This window comes from Bos taurus, chromosome 25 (genome assembly GCF_002263795.3).
Source record: "Bos taurus isolate L1 Dominette 01449 registration number 42190680 breed Hereford chromosome 25, ARS-UCD2.0, whole genome shotgun sequence".
Taxonomy (NCBI): Eukaryota; Metazoa; Chordata; class Mammalia; order Artiodactyla; family Bovidae; genus Bos; species Bos taurus.
This window is the reverse complement of record NC_037352.1, coordinates 2,151,302-2,167,258: the sequence shown is the minus strand read 5'-3', so window position 1 is coordinate 2,167,258 and position 15,957 is coordinate 2,151,302. Positions and strand designations below refer to the sequence as shown.

General features: G+C 44.1%; 1 protein-coding gene across 3 annotated transcripts in view; it reads left to right on the top strand.

The window, feature by feature from the left end:
• The window catches only part of LOC107131805 (collagen alpha-1(III) chain), a 29,241-nt gene extending 25,481 nt beyond the window's left edge, over window positions 1–3,760 (top strand). For 2 of the 3 annotated variants that reach the window (XM_059881510.1, XM_059881511.1), the window contains one exon: window positions 6–3,760. The gene's annotated coding sequence lies outside the window, so the exon portion shown is untranslated. The remainder of the gene's footprint in view (window positions 1–5) is intronic. The other variant, XM_059881512.1, reaches the window with a different exon arrangement.
• The last annotated feature ends 12,197 nt before the right edge of the window (window positions 3,761–15,957 follow it).

The window sequence follows — 15,957 nt, the reverse complement described above, 5'->3', positions numbered from 1 at the left end:
TTTAGGGCAACAGGTGCCTGGAGCCCAACACTGGGCTGGAGCGCAAGACTGCTACAAGCGAAAGTGAAAATACAGCGACGCAGAACCTGAGACGGTTGAGAGGCCTCTGAAAATCCCCACTGGTAAATCCTCAGGCACTTAACTAGGGTTAAAATGGGAAATGTTGAGAGTGCAGAACACTATCGCCCATGTATTTGTTTATTAAGACAGCTCTTGAAAGCAGGAGGAGCTTCTATTAGTGAAGGGCAATTATTAGAATTGTTACAAAGTGAAGTCGCTCAGTCGTGTCTGACTCTTTGTGACCCCACGGACTGTAGCCTACTAGGCTCCTCAGTCCATGGAATTTTCCAGGCAAGAGTACTGGAGTGGGTTGCCATTTCCTTCTCCAAGAATTGTTACAAGCAGTGGATAAATATTGCTTCTGGTTCCTGCCAATAGGGACCTTAGATTTAAAAGTCTGGGAAAAGGTTGGAGCCAAGTTAAAGAAAGAACATACAAGAGGAACTCTGCTCCCTGTTTCTATTTGGAGAACATGGGCATTAATTCAGTCGGTACTGTAGCCTTTGCAGACTTCTGATTCTTTTGATGAAAGCGATGATGACTCTTGAAAAAACCGCAAAATCAATATAGCGAGGCCAGTCATCAAATTATGTTCAATCAAGGTTATATACCAAGATTGGGACTGGGCAAAAATCAAAAAGGAAGAATTTATCCTTTGCTCAAGATTTCAAACCGCCCCCTTTTTCACCAATGGCCACTGCTCCTATTAATCTTCCTCCACCCACCTATACCTCTTAATTGGAAAACTGATCAACCTGTGTGGATAGAGCAGTGGCTTCTAAAACAAGAAAAATTGGAGGCTTTACATAAATTACTTAATGAACAACTTAGCAAGGGACATATTATTGAGTCCTTTAGCCCTTGGAATTCTCCAGTGTTTATTATACAAATCTGGTAAATGGAAAATGCTTACTGATTTGAGAGCTATTAATGCTGTTATTTGGAGAAGGCAATGGCACCCCACTCCAGTACTCTTACCTGGAAAATCCCATGGACAGAGGAGCCTGGTAGGCTGCAGTCTATGGGGTAGCTGAGAGTCGGACACGACTAAGCGACTTCACTTTCCCTTTTCACTTTCATGCACTGGAGAAGGAAATGGCAACCCACTCCAGTGTTCTCGCCTGGAGAATCCCAGGGATGGGGAAGCCGGGTGGGCTGCCGTCTATGGGGTCGCACGGAGTCGGACACAACTGAAGTGACTTAGCAGCAGCAGAGCAGCAATCCTGTTATTGTTGCTTTAATGGGTGCTTTACAACCTGATCTACCTAATCCTAATATGATTCCAAGAAACTGGCATTTGTAATTGATCTCAAAGATTGGTTTTTACTATTCCTTTACACCCTGATGATCAGCTTAGATTGGACTTTTCAGTTCTTTCCATTAATTTAAAGGAGCCACATAAAAGATTTCAATGGACTGTATTACCTCAAGATATGCTTAACAGTCCAACTATTTGTCAAAAGTTTGTAGCCAAGGCTTTACACCCAGTGCGACAGCAATTCCCTCATGCATATATCATTCATTTATGTTCACCAATCTATAAAAGGCTAATATACAAGACAGTCCATGGTTGCTAAAAAAAAAAATGTGTGTTTTTAACAAAAAGGTATAAGGAATGGAATTACATTCTATTAAGGACAAAGGAAGTACTTCTGAACTTACAAGTGGCTGTTCTCTAAATGGGCAGAGTGATGAATACAGAAGTGTTAAAAAGGTTTGTGACAAGTGGAAGAGAGTTTTGTGTATGATACAAGATTCTTAAGACATTAAACTGCCTTTGAAATCTTTTATTGTTACTTTGACTAAGTGAATAACTATTGTTTCACAATGAATATAAGCTAGTACTAATCTGGAATTTGATTTTCTCTTCCTGTTTAAAAACAAAGTCTTCATGGAATATGGCTTTTGATAACAGACTATGTAAACTTCTTTGTCTTTAAGTGATTCATACTTGTTTTTAAAATCTTTTGTTACTTTGATAAAATGAATGAGTGTTATTTCACAATGGTTTATGGAAACTATGGCACACGTAGACAAAGCTCACTCTGCTTCTACAAAATGAACCCCTCTCAGAAAATTTAATATGAATAAAAAATGGCTATAAACCAAACAGTCGGGGCTATGGGAAGTCCAAGACTGCCGCTTGGCTTTTCCCGGCTCCCTGACAAACCTCACTTTTATTTGATAGAGTAAAGCCTTTCCTGGCTGTAGGGTTAACATTTCACAATGAAAAAAAAAAAAAAAAAGGTTAAAATACATTTTCTGCAGTCTCCAGTGATTGGGGCACCCACTTTGCTAGACAGGTCGTACAGACATTGACAAAAAACTTCACAAACTTCTTGGAGACTATCGTTTTTACTGACGTCCTCGGTCATCAGGCAAGGACCACAAAAGAAAGGGGTTGGTTACCTGAGATTGAACAGACCGCTAAATATGACTACAATTTTCATGACTTTTGTCCGGCATATTACTGGCTTCTAATCTTTGTTTTCAGATATAAAAAAGCTCTTCTCCTCAAGTCACTGATGGTTTAAAACAATTTAGTGATTTACACCTGAGGATAAAATTAAAACATTTTTCTGTTCTCTCTGCCTTGTCCCTCTAGAAATTAGATACATTTGCGTTCTGAACAGCCTCATCAAGGTTAAAAAAAAAAAAAAAGACTGTCTCCAGACCTATACAAAAATCTCAAGAGTATACTGCTGCTGCTGCTGCCGCTAAGTCGCTTCAGTTGTGTCCGACTCTGTGTGACCCCATAGAGGGCAGCCCACCAGGCTCCCCCGTCCCTGGGATTCTCCAGGCAAGAGTATACTGGGGAGCTCGAAAAGAAATATCCACCCAATTGATGTCAGGCCTATGACTTCTAATGTTTCACTGAATCTTAAATTCTAGTTTTGTTAATTAAGATCTGTATTTACTAAGACTCACTTCTTAGATAATTCCTTATGGTTATGTTACATTGCTAAGAGGCTTCATTAACGTAAATTAAAAAGGTCCTTCATTAAAAAGGACACTCTAAGTTTGTTTCTAAAACTTATCTCAGTAACCAGTCTTTAAATAAAGATCAGATGCTCCAGAATCTACAACCAGGAAATTAACAAGCTATAGTCATTTAACAAACTAAGTCACATGACTTAAAGATGTCACTGGGCTATACCTAAAAAAGTTCTTGACTTAAATTCTTATTTATGATTTTACTATTACTGCTAACTATATTGGTTTCTACATTGCCTGTTTCAAGAAAGGTTGTCCCTTACATTATCAAATGTGTGACTGAGCCACTGATATAATGATGATACACAGTTTCATATAAAATCCATAGTTATAATGGATGTAACTCATGTATCTTCTTTTGGTAAACTCTCTTATGTACATATGACTATTGATACATTCTGTCAATTTATATGGGCCACTGCTCACTCCACAAAACATATACAAAGACATTTATCTGGTTGTTTTGCTGTTATAAAACTACCAAAAACTGTAAAAACTGATAATGGCCCTGCTTATACCAGTAGAACATTCCAACAATGCATTTAATTGGAAAACTGATTGAAATTTGATCTATAAAACATTCTACTGACATTCCCTATAACCCACAAGACAGGCCATAATGGAGAGGGCTAATCAATCACTTAAACATGCGATACAAAAACAAAAAGGGGGAAACGCCACAGGACAATAAACAATATTGAATAAAGCTTTATCTACTCTCAATTTTTTAATATTTCGACACAAACTATGGAAACTACAGCTGAGCGACGTTTTCAGGTGACATCCACAAATACAACTAAGCCTGTGATTTGGTGGCAGAGCCATTAACAAGTGCTTGGTCACCGGGAACGTTAGTTACACGGGAAAGAGGGTTTGGTTGTATCTCCCCAGGAGAAGGTCCGGAACCTGTGTGGATTCCAGCTCGCAGAGTGAAACTGAGCAGAAATAACCGGTGACTCCAGCCCACCTCATCATGGTCATGTTGCCCTGGTAACCATCGCAGGGGGTGCACCCCTGGTTTCGGCAGAAGCAAAGAATTATACTTATTGGGCATATATTCCTAACCCCCCATTACTGAAACCCATTGACTGGGGGGGTTCTATGATCCCCGTTTGTGTTAATGGCTCTTCCTGGATACCAGGACCTGAAGATACACACGCCTTCCTCTTGTTTAAAAATAGGAAGGGACTCCCTTCAGTGTTATTCATGGGTATGAATCCTGGCCAGTTTGTGTAGGACCAGCTACAGGATGTCTTAAATTATCTATGCAAGCCTGGCTGTCCACTAATTCTTTAAATCATAACTATACTAAGGTTCAACTACATCTCCTCTCTGGTCTGAGTTTTGCTTATGATGACTCAGAACCCAATAATGACACCAAATCAGACAGACCTTTATGCGAGCATCACAAGCTGTGGACTGGAAAACAAGGTCGTATTCAGTGGAATAATTGCCGCGGGACTGACGGAGTAATTTTGATTAATGGTTCCCATGGAATTGTATGGGACTGGTCCCCCAAGGGGTACGCAGTCTCTAATTGCTCTTATCAAAATCAGTCCTGAAATCCACACAAAAGGCTGTGTTGGCAGGTGCATAAAGTCTTTGACCATGCCAATATTACCACTCATTCAGACCATCCGATTATATGGCATGGTAGTGGCATGTCACCCCCCTTCCCACAATTAGATCAAGGAAGAGGGCAAGGAGAGATTTGGAAATTGGCTTTAAGTGCACTGGGACGACCCAGAAGGATGGTATGGGGAGGGAGGAGGGAGGAAGGAGGAGGGTTCAGGATGGGAACACATGTATACCTGTGGCGGATTCATTTCGATATTTGGCAAAACCAATACAATATTGTAAAGTTTAAAAATAAAATAAAATAAAGGAATAAAATGTGAAGATTTGAACTGAAAAAAAAAAAAAAAAAAGTCTGAGAAAATTCCAAATTTGGGATGGACATTATTCTGATAAAACTAATCATTCATTGACATTTAATACCAGTACAAACGGGACATTTTATACTCAGACTTGTGTGAGAGATCCTATGTGCTCTTAAAAGGAACCATTTCTATCCATGAAAGTGTACAAGAACTTTCTTGCCAGGATTGCAAATTATCTACTTGCTTAAATTCTTCACTTTATAATCCTAATCATTCATTTGTTACATTAAGAAGGAGATTGGGAATATGGCTTCTAGTAAATCAAACCAGACCTTGGGAAGGCTCCCCTGAAATACATGCTCTTTTAAAGGTTATAAAGAAAGTACTGCTGCTGCTGCTGCGGCTAAGTCGCTTCAGTCGTGTCCGACTCTGTGCGACCCCATAGACAGCAGCCCACCAGGCTCCCCCGTCCCTGGGATTCTCCAGGCAAGAACACTGGAGTGGGTTGCCAGTTCCTTCTCTAATGCATGAAAGTAAAAAGTGAAAGTGAAGTCACTCAGTCGTGTCCGACTCAGCGACCCCGTGGACTGCAGCCTACCAGGCTCTTCCATCCATGGGATTTTCCAGGCAAGAGTACTGGAGTGGGGTGCCATTGCCTTCTCCGAAAGAAAGTACTGCAACGTTCCAAAAGGTTTACTGGACTCTTCATAGCAGCTATTGTGGGAATTATTGCTATAACCACGACCACAGCAGTAGCCGGGGCGGCTCCGCATCAAACTATACAAATGACTATGTTTGTACAGAGTGGCGCCAAAGTGCAAGCTCTGCCTGAGGAAGTCAAACCCACATAGACCAAGAAATTAATGAACGATTGAGTGATTTAGAAAATGCAGTTCTCCTACTAGGGGAGGAAATAACAAAATTTAAAATTACAAATTCACCTTAAGTGTGATTGGAATATTTCTTCATTTTATATCACACCTCATAAATATAATCGAAGTGCATATACTTGAGATCAATTATCTAAACATTTGAGATGACACATTCGTAATAATTTATTCTTAGATATTTCTCAATTACAGGCTACTATTTCTAATATGGAGAATGTCCACTTACAGTTACTCCCAGAAACTGATTTATTTAAAGAAATTGAGGAAAGCTTACATAAACTTAACCCCATGATGTGGATTAAAGCTTTAGGAGGAAGATTGCTTGGTACTATAATATCAAAACGTATATTTTTAACTGTTTTGTGTCTAGTCCTTAGATACATGAGAGAAACGATCCGAGAACTGATGAAGAAAGAAGTTGCTCGGACAGCGTATCTACTCCTGCAAAAACAAAAAGGGGGAGATGTAGTGGGAGTTTCTAATAATGTCCTTTCACAGCTTTGAGAAATTTCATGGAAATAGCACCTGGAAAAACAGCAGATATCAAGAAACTGTGTTGATGATATATCAACAATGATGAAAACTATTTTTCATGTTTTTCTTAGAATAATTGCCTTGTTACAGACCCCAAGGCCAGACCCAGAAGGGAGTATGACTGGGATCACGAAAGCATGGGCCTTGGAACACCGAGTCAGCGTTAGCCATGAATGCTCTCTACACACTTGCTGATTGTTCCTGAGACTTTCCCAGAAGGGAATGGCTTGGGGTGAAAACAAGGGGATCTGGACTGTGTCAGTGTAGTGTCTTGGGAAAGATAGATCAAAGAGAGTTTTGTAGTCTGCAGTCAGGAGTAAAAGCTGGACACAGAGTGGACTCTGCACCTCAGTCCAATAGAGGCTGCAGGTCCCCTGACCCATTGCACCAGATTTCGTGTTCTGTTTTCATTCTCGTCTCTCACTCCCGGACCTTTAGGGCAACATACTACTACTTGGAGAAATAAACTTAACAAGAAAGTTAAAGATATATGGCCCAAAGATTAATAGAAGTAGGAAAGTTGTTGTGGGGCTAACCAGGAGAACCAGGTCCAGACATTGGTTCATGACATTAGTGTTTCTCTAGGCATGAGAAGATGCAAGAATTTGGACTCATGAAAATCTTTACATCTGACTATCTGAAGGCTTGTTTTTCTGGATTTTTCCCAGAGCACAGAGTGCCTTATTTTTTGTCTCCACCCTGAATTCCTTTCATTCTTGCCTGGAGAATCCCAGGGACGGGGGAGCCTGGTGGGCTGCTGTCTATGGGGTCGCACAGAGTTGGACACGACTGAAGCGACTTAGCAGCAGCAGTGAAGTCCTTTCAAGGGGGTGTTGAAGGTCAGCATCTTGCAGTGGTCATGATTTCATCTTTGTAGAGGCAGCTGGCAAGGGCCAGCATCCAGTGCGCAGGGGCCCTTCATAGCCACATATTTGACTATGTTTTGGGGGCATTTCCTGATCATTGTGTCCCACGGTGCTGGGAAGGCTCACTCCCAGGTCTAACACAGATCCCCTTGCCAGGCCACTCCATGTGCTGTCACTAGATCAGGCCTTGTAAGTAGCAAAGGTCTCTGGACAGTACCTGTCTTACTAGCCTCTTGGTCCAGGAAAGTATTTTGTCTTGTTGCTTCTTCTCATATCTAGAGTTACATTATTACAATTATTGATCTCATATGGAACTGCATATCAGCATTTTATCACAGGCTCAGTCACATATTTGGTAACATAAGAAATAATCTGAAACAAGCTACATAGAAAATAATACAGCTAGCAGTTATTAGTAAGGTCATAAGCAAAAATTTAAGTCAAGAACTTTCATTGGTATAGCCCGGTATAACCCAGGTCATCTGACTCAGTTAAATGATTATAGCCAAGTGTTAATCTCCTGGTTGTACATCATGGAGCATCTGACCTTTATCCAAAGATTGGTTTCTGAGATAAGCTTTAGAAACAATCTTCAGTTCAGTTCAGTTACTCAGTCGTGTCCGACTCCTTGCGACCCCATGAATCGCAGCACGCCAGGCCTCCCTGTCCATCACCAACTCCCAGAGTTCACTCAGACTCACATTCATCGAGTCGGTGATGCCATCCAGCCATCTCATCCTCTGTCGTCCCCTTCTCCTCCTGCCCCCAATCCCTCCCAGCATCAGAGTCTTTTCCAATGGGTCAACTCTTCGCATGAGGTGGCCAAAGTACTGGAGTTTCAGCTTTAGCATCATTCCTTCCAAAGAAATCCCAGGGCTGATCTCCTTCAGAATGGACTGGTTGGATCTCCTTGCAAATGTCCTTTTTAAAAGCTTAATTAAAACTTTTAGCAATATAACAAGAAACTGGCTCAGAAGTGAGTCTTAGTAAGCACAGACCTTAATTAACAAAACTAGAACTTAATCTTCAGTGAAACATAATTCTTTTTTTGGAGAACTCATTATGAGGGCATTAACACTGTAGCCAGGGAAGGCTTTCAGGTCACTCGCTCAGTCGTGTCTGACTCTCTGCGACCCCATGGACCGCAGCACGTCAGGCCTCCCTGTCCATCACCAACTCCCGGAGTTTGCTCAAACTCGTGTCCATTGGGTCGGTGATGCCATCCAACCATCTCATCCTCTGTCGTCCCCTTCTCCTCCCGCCTTCAATCTTTCCCAACATCAGGGTCTTTTCAAATGAGTTAGCTCTTCGCACCAGGTGGCCAAAGTATTGGAACTTCAGCATCAACATCAGTCCTTCCAATGAATATTGAGGACTGATCTCCTTTAGGATGGACTGGTTGGATCTCCTTGCAGTCCAAGGGACTCTCAAGAGTCTTCTCCAAAACTACAGTTCAAAAGCATCAGTTCTTCGGCACTCAGCTTTCTTTATAGTCCAACTCTCGCATTCATACATGACTACTGGGAAAACCATAGCTTTGACTAGATGGACCTTTGTTGGCAAAGTAATGTCTCTGCTTTTTAATACGCTGTCTAGATTGGCCATGACTTTTCTTCCAACGAGCAAGCGTCTTTTAATTTCATGGCTGCAGTAACCATCTGCAGTGATTTTTGGAGCCCAAAAAAATAAAGTCTGCCATTGTTTCCACTGTTCCTCCATCTATTTGCCATGAAGTGATGGGACCAGATACCATGATCTTTGTTTTCTGAATGTTGAGCTTTAAGCCAACTTTTTCACTCTCCTCTTTCACTTTCATCAAGAGGCTCTTTAGTTCTTCTTTGCTTTCTGCCATAAGGGTGATGTCATCTGCATATCTGAGGTTATTGATATTTCTCCCAGCAATCTTGATTCCAGCTTGTGCTTCCTCCAGCCCAGCATTTCTCATGATGTACTCTTCATAGAAGTTAAATAAGCAGGGTGGCAATATACAGCCTTGACGTACTCCTTTTCCTATTTGGAACCAGTCTGTTGTTCCATGTCCAGTTCTAACTGTTGCTTCCTGACCTGTATACAGATTTATCAAGAGGCAGGTCAGGTGGTCTGGTATTCCCATCTCTTTCAGAATTTTCCAGGGTTTATTGTGATCCTACCCATCAAATAAAAATGAGGTCTGTCAGGTAGCTGGGAAAAGCCAAGCAGCCATCTTGGATTTCCCATAGCCCTGGCTGTTTGATTTTCAGCTGTTGTTTATCCATTTTTAATTTCCTGTTTTAGGAGCAGACTATTGCCATGTTTTAAAGACATCAGGATAGCAAAAGTCTTGCCATGAGGGGTTATTTTTTGTAGAAGCAGAATGAGCTTTGTCTACATGTATCATAGTCTTGAAACTGAAAGTCAAAGTGGCTCAGTTGTGTCCGACTCTTTGCAACCCCATGGACTATACAGTCCATGGAATTCTCCAGGCCAGAATACCGGAGTGGGTAGCCTTTCCCTTCTCCAGGGGATCTTCCCAACCCAGGGCTCGAACCCAGGTCCCCCACATTGCAGGCAGATTCTTCACCAGCTGAGCCACAACGTGTCCGACTCTCTGCGACCCCATGGTCTGTATGCTCTGTCGCCCGCCAGGCTCCCCTGTCCATGGGATTCTCCAGGCAAGAATCCTGGAGTGGGTAGCCATTCCCTTCTCCAGGGGATCTTCCCAACCCAGGGATCGAACCCTGGTCTCCCACACTGCAGATAGATTCTTTACCGTCTAACTACCAGGAAGGCCCACATCATAATCTTAAATATTGTTTAGTTATTTTACCAAAATAACAAAAATATTTTAAAAATAAATCACTTAAAGGCAAAGAAATTAATAATCTGTTATTGAAAGCTGCATTCTAAGAAAACTTTGTTCTCTAAACAGAGAGAGACCAAATTCTAGTCTGGTACCAGCTTACTGTTAATAACAAAATTTGTTTATCTGTTTAATCTTAGAAAGTCTTTTCCATAAATCTTGAAGAACTAGCAGTATTCCTCTAAAGGCATGAGAGTAAAACCATGGAAGGCGTGTTTAAAAACTGATTCTGTTGTAATTGACAAAGAAACCTGGTCATTGTGATATGTATCTTCAGTATGATAACTAGGATTATAATTGACCATATTTTTTCAGGGCATATCAGGTCTATATGAATTTCACACAATTTTAGGGTAGCTATTTAGTAACATCAGCCATACAGTATAACCCGAAAAGATTTATCACCCCTTCAATAGTACTTCCCATGTAATTTAACATGTCCAATGAACCTAGGTGGCTTAATAGCTCTCTGGAATGTCTCAGGGGGCCTCTGAAGCATCCCAAAGTTAGCTAGAAGTCAAGTGATTTAGGAAGTTTTGTCAATAAATATCAAAAGGGTTCATAACACTCATCAGGTAGGATCATATAAGTCACTGTGAAATAATAGTTATTTACTTAGCCAAAGGTAACAAAAGATTTCAAAGGTAAATACAGAACAGATCAATTAAGAGGTAAAGAAACTTAAATCTATTATTAAAAGCAGTTCAACATCTGAAGGAAGTATGTCCTCTTAACAGAGAGGAAGGCCAAATTCAAGTTTTGCACCAGCTTACTTTAAACTCATTTAGGTAAACTTAATTAAATTTATTTTAAACTTAGTCGGTCCTAACCATGCCCCAAAATATTTTTTTTCAGAGTCACTTTCCACAAACCTTCTAATCACTTTTTGTAACAGCCACCTGTAAGTCAGACCTACTTTCTTTTTCTCTTCATAAAATGTAATTTTATTTTTATACCTTTTTATTAAAAACATACATCCTACTTCTTTATTAGATTAGCAAGCAAACATTAATACTAGATAATTAATATTGAATATTTCCAAATTTATATGAATCTGAAATTTATTTAGGTTGATTTCTCTTGTATTTAGAATTGTTTGATTTGTAAGCAATTACTTTCCTTTGGAGAAGGCAATGGCATCCCACTCCAGAACTCTTGCCTGGAAAAATCCCATGGATGGAGGAGCCTGGTAGGCTGCAGTTCCTGGAGTCGTGAAGAGTCAGATATGACTGAGCAACTTCACTTTCACTTTTCACTTTCATGCATTGGAGAAGGAAATGGCAACCCACTCCAGTATTCTTGCCTGGAGAATCCCAGGGATGGTGGAGCCTGGAGGGCTGCCGTCTATGGAGTCACACAGAGTCAGACAGGAATGAAGCGACTTAGCAGCAGCAGCAGCACTTTCCTTTAGGCCAAGTAAATTAGAACTCATTTACAACTTCAACAGTATTATCAGAAAAAAAACAAGACATACACTGAGACATACATAAATCCAGACAGACAGACTGACAGAGATCTTATAGTTTTCTGTTTGAGATTTAAAATATCTATTTGAAAAAAATAATAATAAAAAAAATAAAATATCTCTTTGACCCCTTTTTTGTCTTTGCTTGAAGTTCTAATTTGCCCAAGGCTAAGGTCTCAGGCAAAGTTGGCTGTGTATTTCAAGGACATGGAAAGGGTTAACTTTAAGCTTTTTCCTAGGCAGGCCTTTTAACATGCTGCTGCTGTTGCTAAATCACTAACATGCTAGTTGTTTTTAATTGTATATGCAAAAAGAATTGGTTTTGTAGTTTCCAAAAGAAAAATTTCTCTCACTCCATTCAATCAGCAATCACTCACTCACAGTCATTCAGAGATTAGCACAATGCCTCCCTTTCCCCGAGGCCCCAGGTTTCCTTAACTGTTGCTCCCTTCCTGCGAGCCCCAAGGAGTTATCATTCACGATGCCTCCCTTCTCCTGAGTCCCCAGGTCTCCCTATCTGACGCTCCCTTCCTGGGAGCCCAAGGAGGTGATCAGTCTCCTCTTCTACCTATTGGGGTAGGACCTGAATGGGGACTGGCCCCGGGGCCTTAACTGACCCTGTGGCCACTCCTGGCGAGTTGGTCCATCCCTCCAATGAGTCCAGTTGGTGCTCAGTCATCCAGAGAGTCAGAACACGGGTCCGAAAGAGAACCCAGAATACCATCCGATGGCGCGCCTCCTCATTCGTCTCAGGGTTCCTTCACTCCAGCCTGGCCGAGCCACCAGTCTGGCAGCTCGAGAGGCCAGCATGGTTGGGATCTCGCTGGGGCCTCCAGAAATGTTGCAGAAATCAGTACTCGAGAAACAAAGCCCTACTCTCAGAGAGTTGGAGAACTCAGGTTTATTATGCCAGTGGGCCCAGAGGAGTTAACACTCCAAGCTCTGAGCCCCGATCAAAGGGGTTACAGAGTTTTTACATAGGACAGGCATGATTAAGCGGGTTTATGGGTTTGCAGGAGCTGGGCAATTGCAAAGAGCAGGACATGGGTGAGTGAAATAAGCTCCAGTTCCTAATATTGTGAGTCCCAACTTTCTGAGACCTATCTGACCCAGACTTTGCAAGGAGAAAGCTGAGTTACAGAGCCAAAAGGACCAGGAGGTTAAGTAAAATTTTACCTTTTCCCTTTCAGTGTCATTCGGGGCTCTCTGCCTCTTGGAGACTGGGGTGTGACTTGACTCCAGGCCCATCCGGGGGTCCTGGCCCTGCTCAGAACCTCCCCATGGCTCCTGCGGCCTCAGACCTCACATTTCCTCTTCCCAAGTTCCTCAAGGCCCTCTTGGTCCTGCTCACTGCCGTCCCGTCCCCAGAGTTCGGTTTCCACAAGAAGCCTAGCATCACGTGGGCGCACACCGAATCCTGTCCCATCTTCAGGCTCTCTGACCCTTGGCTATGTGGTCCACCCCACCCCCACCTAGAATTCTTGGAAAGAAAATTTTCATCATCTTACAACAGCATTGTCTGTCCTCTTGACATTTCCTTCTTCCTTTCTGTAATCTTAGGGGTCCCTGCTCCCTGGTCCCATCCTCAATCCCATACTCTTCTAAACGCAGAGCTCCCCAACCCCTGCACTGACTCTTAGAATGCTGGTCCTCCAGGGTCTGGATGTCAATGGTGTGACTCCATGTATCTTTACTCTGCTTAACGTCTTCCTGGAATATAGAGTATTATTTGTTCATGTGGTCCACTGAGACCTTCCGCACTTCTTTTTAAACCGCACTTACACCTGTTTCTCCATTCCTTAGTGGCCCATCTCTTCCTCTATGTCAGCTTCCTCCAGAATTTTCTTTCCACAGCTTAGAGCATTCTCCTAGGTTCTGTTCACAATCTCCCCCTCCTTCAGAAAAGTTGGCTGCACACCAGAATTCTTAGAGCCCATTTTCCCCACTGACTTCTGTTGTTCTCCTGGAAAAACCTCCCAGCAGCCTGGTTGGGAGTCTCCAGGGGCAAGGTGGCCAGCCCTCCCACCTCACTAGCAATGCCTCCTTTCCTCCCCAGTCAAGTGCAGAGCTCCCACTTCTCCCCGGGACCAGCTAGACCGACCCTCACTGCAACACCGAGAAGTCCGTCTGGAAGGGCTGCGCTTCCTCTGCCCCGGGAGGCAGAGACAGAAACTCCAGGCTGGGGAGGGCTGAGCCCAGACGCGCCGCCGGGAAGAGCTGAGCTGGGAAGGATGGAGCGGGTGGATGCTCTGGTCCAGCTGCCTTGCTGGGTGTCTAGTGCCGGCCTGGGCTGCTTCCAGCACTCCTGGCGACTCATCAGTTACTCTCAGTCCTAGGGCTTGTGAAGTCAGAGGTCATGGCCAAGGGCTCCTGGAGAGGAAGTGACTGAGTGTACGGGATGAACGATACCTGGGGGCAGGTGCAGAACGAGAAGCTCCAGTTCTGTGGACTCAGAGCTGGGCTCTGCAGGTCTGCCTTCGGGGTACCTACTGAGCAGCCACTTCCGGTGGGCCAGAGAAGAGGCCTGGAGAAACCAGTTCCAGCCTCCCCCACAGGGTGGAGACCCACGTTCCTCCTCCCCCATCAACCCTCCAGGAAAATAATTGATGGTGCTAATTACTGCTCGTGAATGGCTCCTGGGTAAGTCAGGGTGCAGAGGCTATCCCAGCTCTCCTGCCAGGAGGACGGAAGGCTCTAGGGGAGTCAGTTCGCGGCTGGGACCAGGGCGCCCCTCTGCACGGGGGCCTGGGGACAGATCCCCACCCGCACTCCTCAGCTGTGCTTCCAAGATGCAGGCTTGAGGGCTGGGGACCTGGACTCCCAGCCAGCGTCACAGACTAGGGGATCTTGAGAGTCCCTGGGATCCAGGCTCCGCGCCACCCCCCGCACCGTGGCGCCCCATCTCAGAAAATGGCACCGTTCTCCCAGATGCACAAGCCATTCGAGTCATTCTTGATTCAGCCTTTTCCTCCCCGCCCATTACCAAATGAAAAGGAAAAAACTCCTTCTCTGTACACGTATTGTTTTTAAAGGTTGTTTATTTTTGGCTGTGCTGGGTCTTCATCGCTGCACGACTTCCTCTAGTTGCGGAAAGCAGGCGCTACCCTGGTGGCCGTGTGCTGGCTTCTCATTCGTGGCGGCTTCTCTTGCCTCGCAGCACAGGCTCTGGAGATCTTGGGCTTCGGTAGTCATGCCATGGGGGCTCAGTAGCTGTAGTTCCAGGCTCTAGACCACAGGCTCAGTAGTTGTGGTGCGTGGGCTCAGCTGCCCCAAGGTATGTGGGTTCTTCCCAGACTGGGGATCTAACCTGCGTCCCCTGCATTGGCAAGTGGATTCTTAACCACTGGACCACCAGAGAAGCCCCACATAGAGTATTTTTGACACCAGCTGTGTGGTTTTTTCCACACCAAGCAATTGTCTGTGGACACCAACCAGGTGTCGTACGATTTCACTCAGGGCTGACACTAACTGGAGTTTGTGCAGACCCCACAAGTTACAGGCTCAGCCCCCTACGACCTTCCCCACCTCAGATGCCGATCCAAGCGGTGTGTCCTCGGGTCACCCGCACTCCCATCTGACACAGCTACGAGTCAGGAGTTCCCAGAAAGCCCGTCCTCAGGTTTGCTCATTTGCTATAATGACTCACAGAATTCAGGGAAACACTTATTTATGTGGCCAGTGTATTCTATGATGGGGGACACAGAGGCGCAGCCAGGTGAAGAGGCACTTCAGGAGAGGTCCAGAAGGGTCCTGAGTGCAGAGGCTTCTGTCCCTGTGGAGCTGGGGTGTGCCACCCCACACACGGATGCGTTCCTACTCTGGCGATCCTTGTACTTCAGGGATTTTTATGGAGCCTCATCACGTGGGCACAATCCATTATTAATTCGCTCTCCAGCCCCTCCCCCTCCCCAGAAGAAGGTTTCAAGCTTCTAATCATGGCTTGGTCTTTCCGGTTACCAGCCCCCATCCAGGAGCCAAAGAGACCACCAAGAATCATCTTAACAGAACAAAAGATACTATCACCCGGGAATTCTAAGGGCTCCAGGATCAGGGCTGAGGCAGGGCAGGGCCCGATGTATACATATTTGTAGTGTTAGCTTCTGACATTAAGCTTTCGGCTGCTGGAGAATCTATTTCAAAGACACCCATCTCGAATGAAGGCAATGCCAGCTGTGCGACACAGCTCCGAGCTGACCACCAGCTAAGGAGCCTGGGGCCCCAACCATGAAGGTCCCCTTTTAGAAAACCCTGGGTGACCCAGATAACTGACCAGTGGGTTGACCCTACTTTTCTCTTCCTGAGCCCAAATTCCCCCTCTTAGGTTTTAAAATCAGCAAGGAATTCGAGTTTAAGTTCAGCAAAGAGTGAACCCTGGAAACCCCAGCCTGCCCACCCTTGGACCCTAATAAAGGCAGAGCTCCTGTGCGCA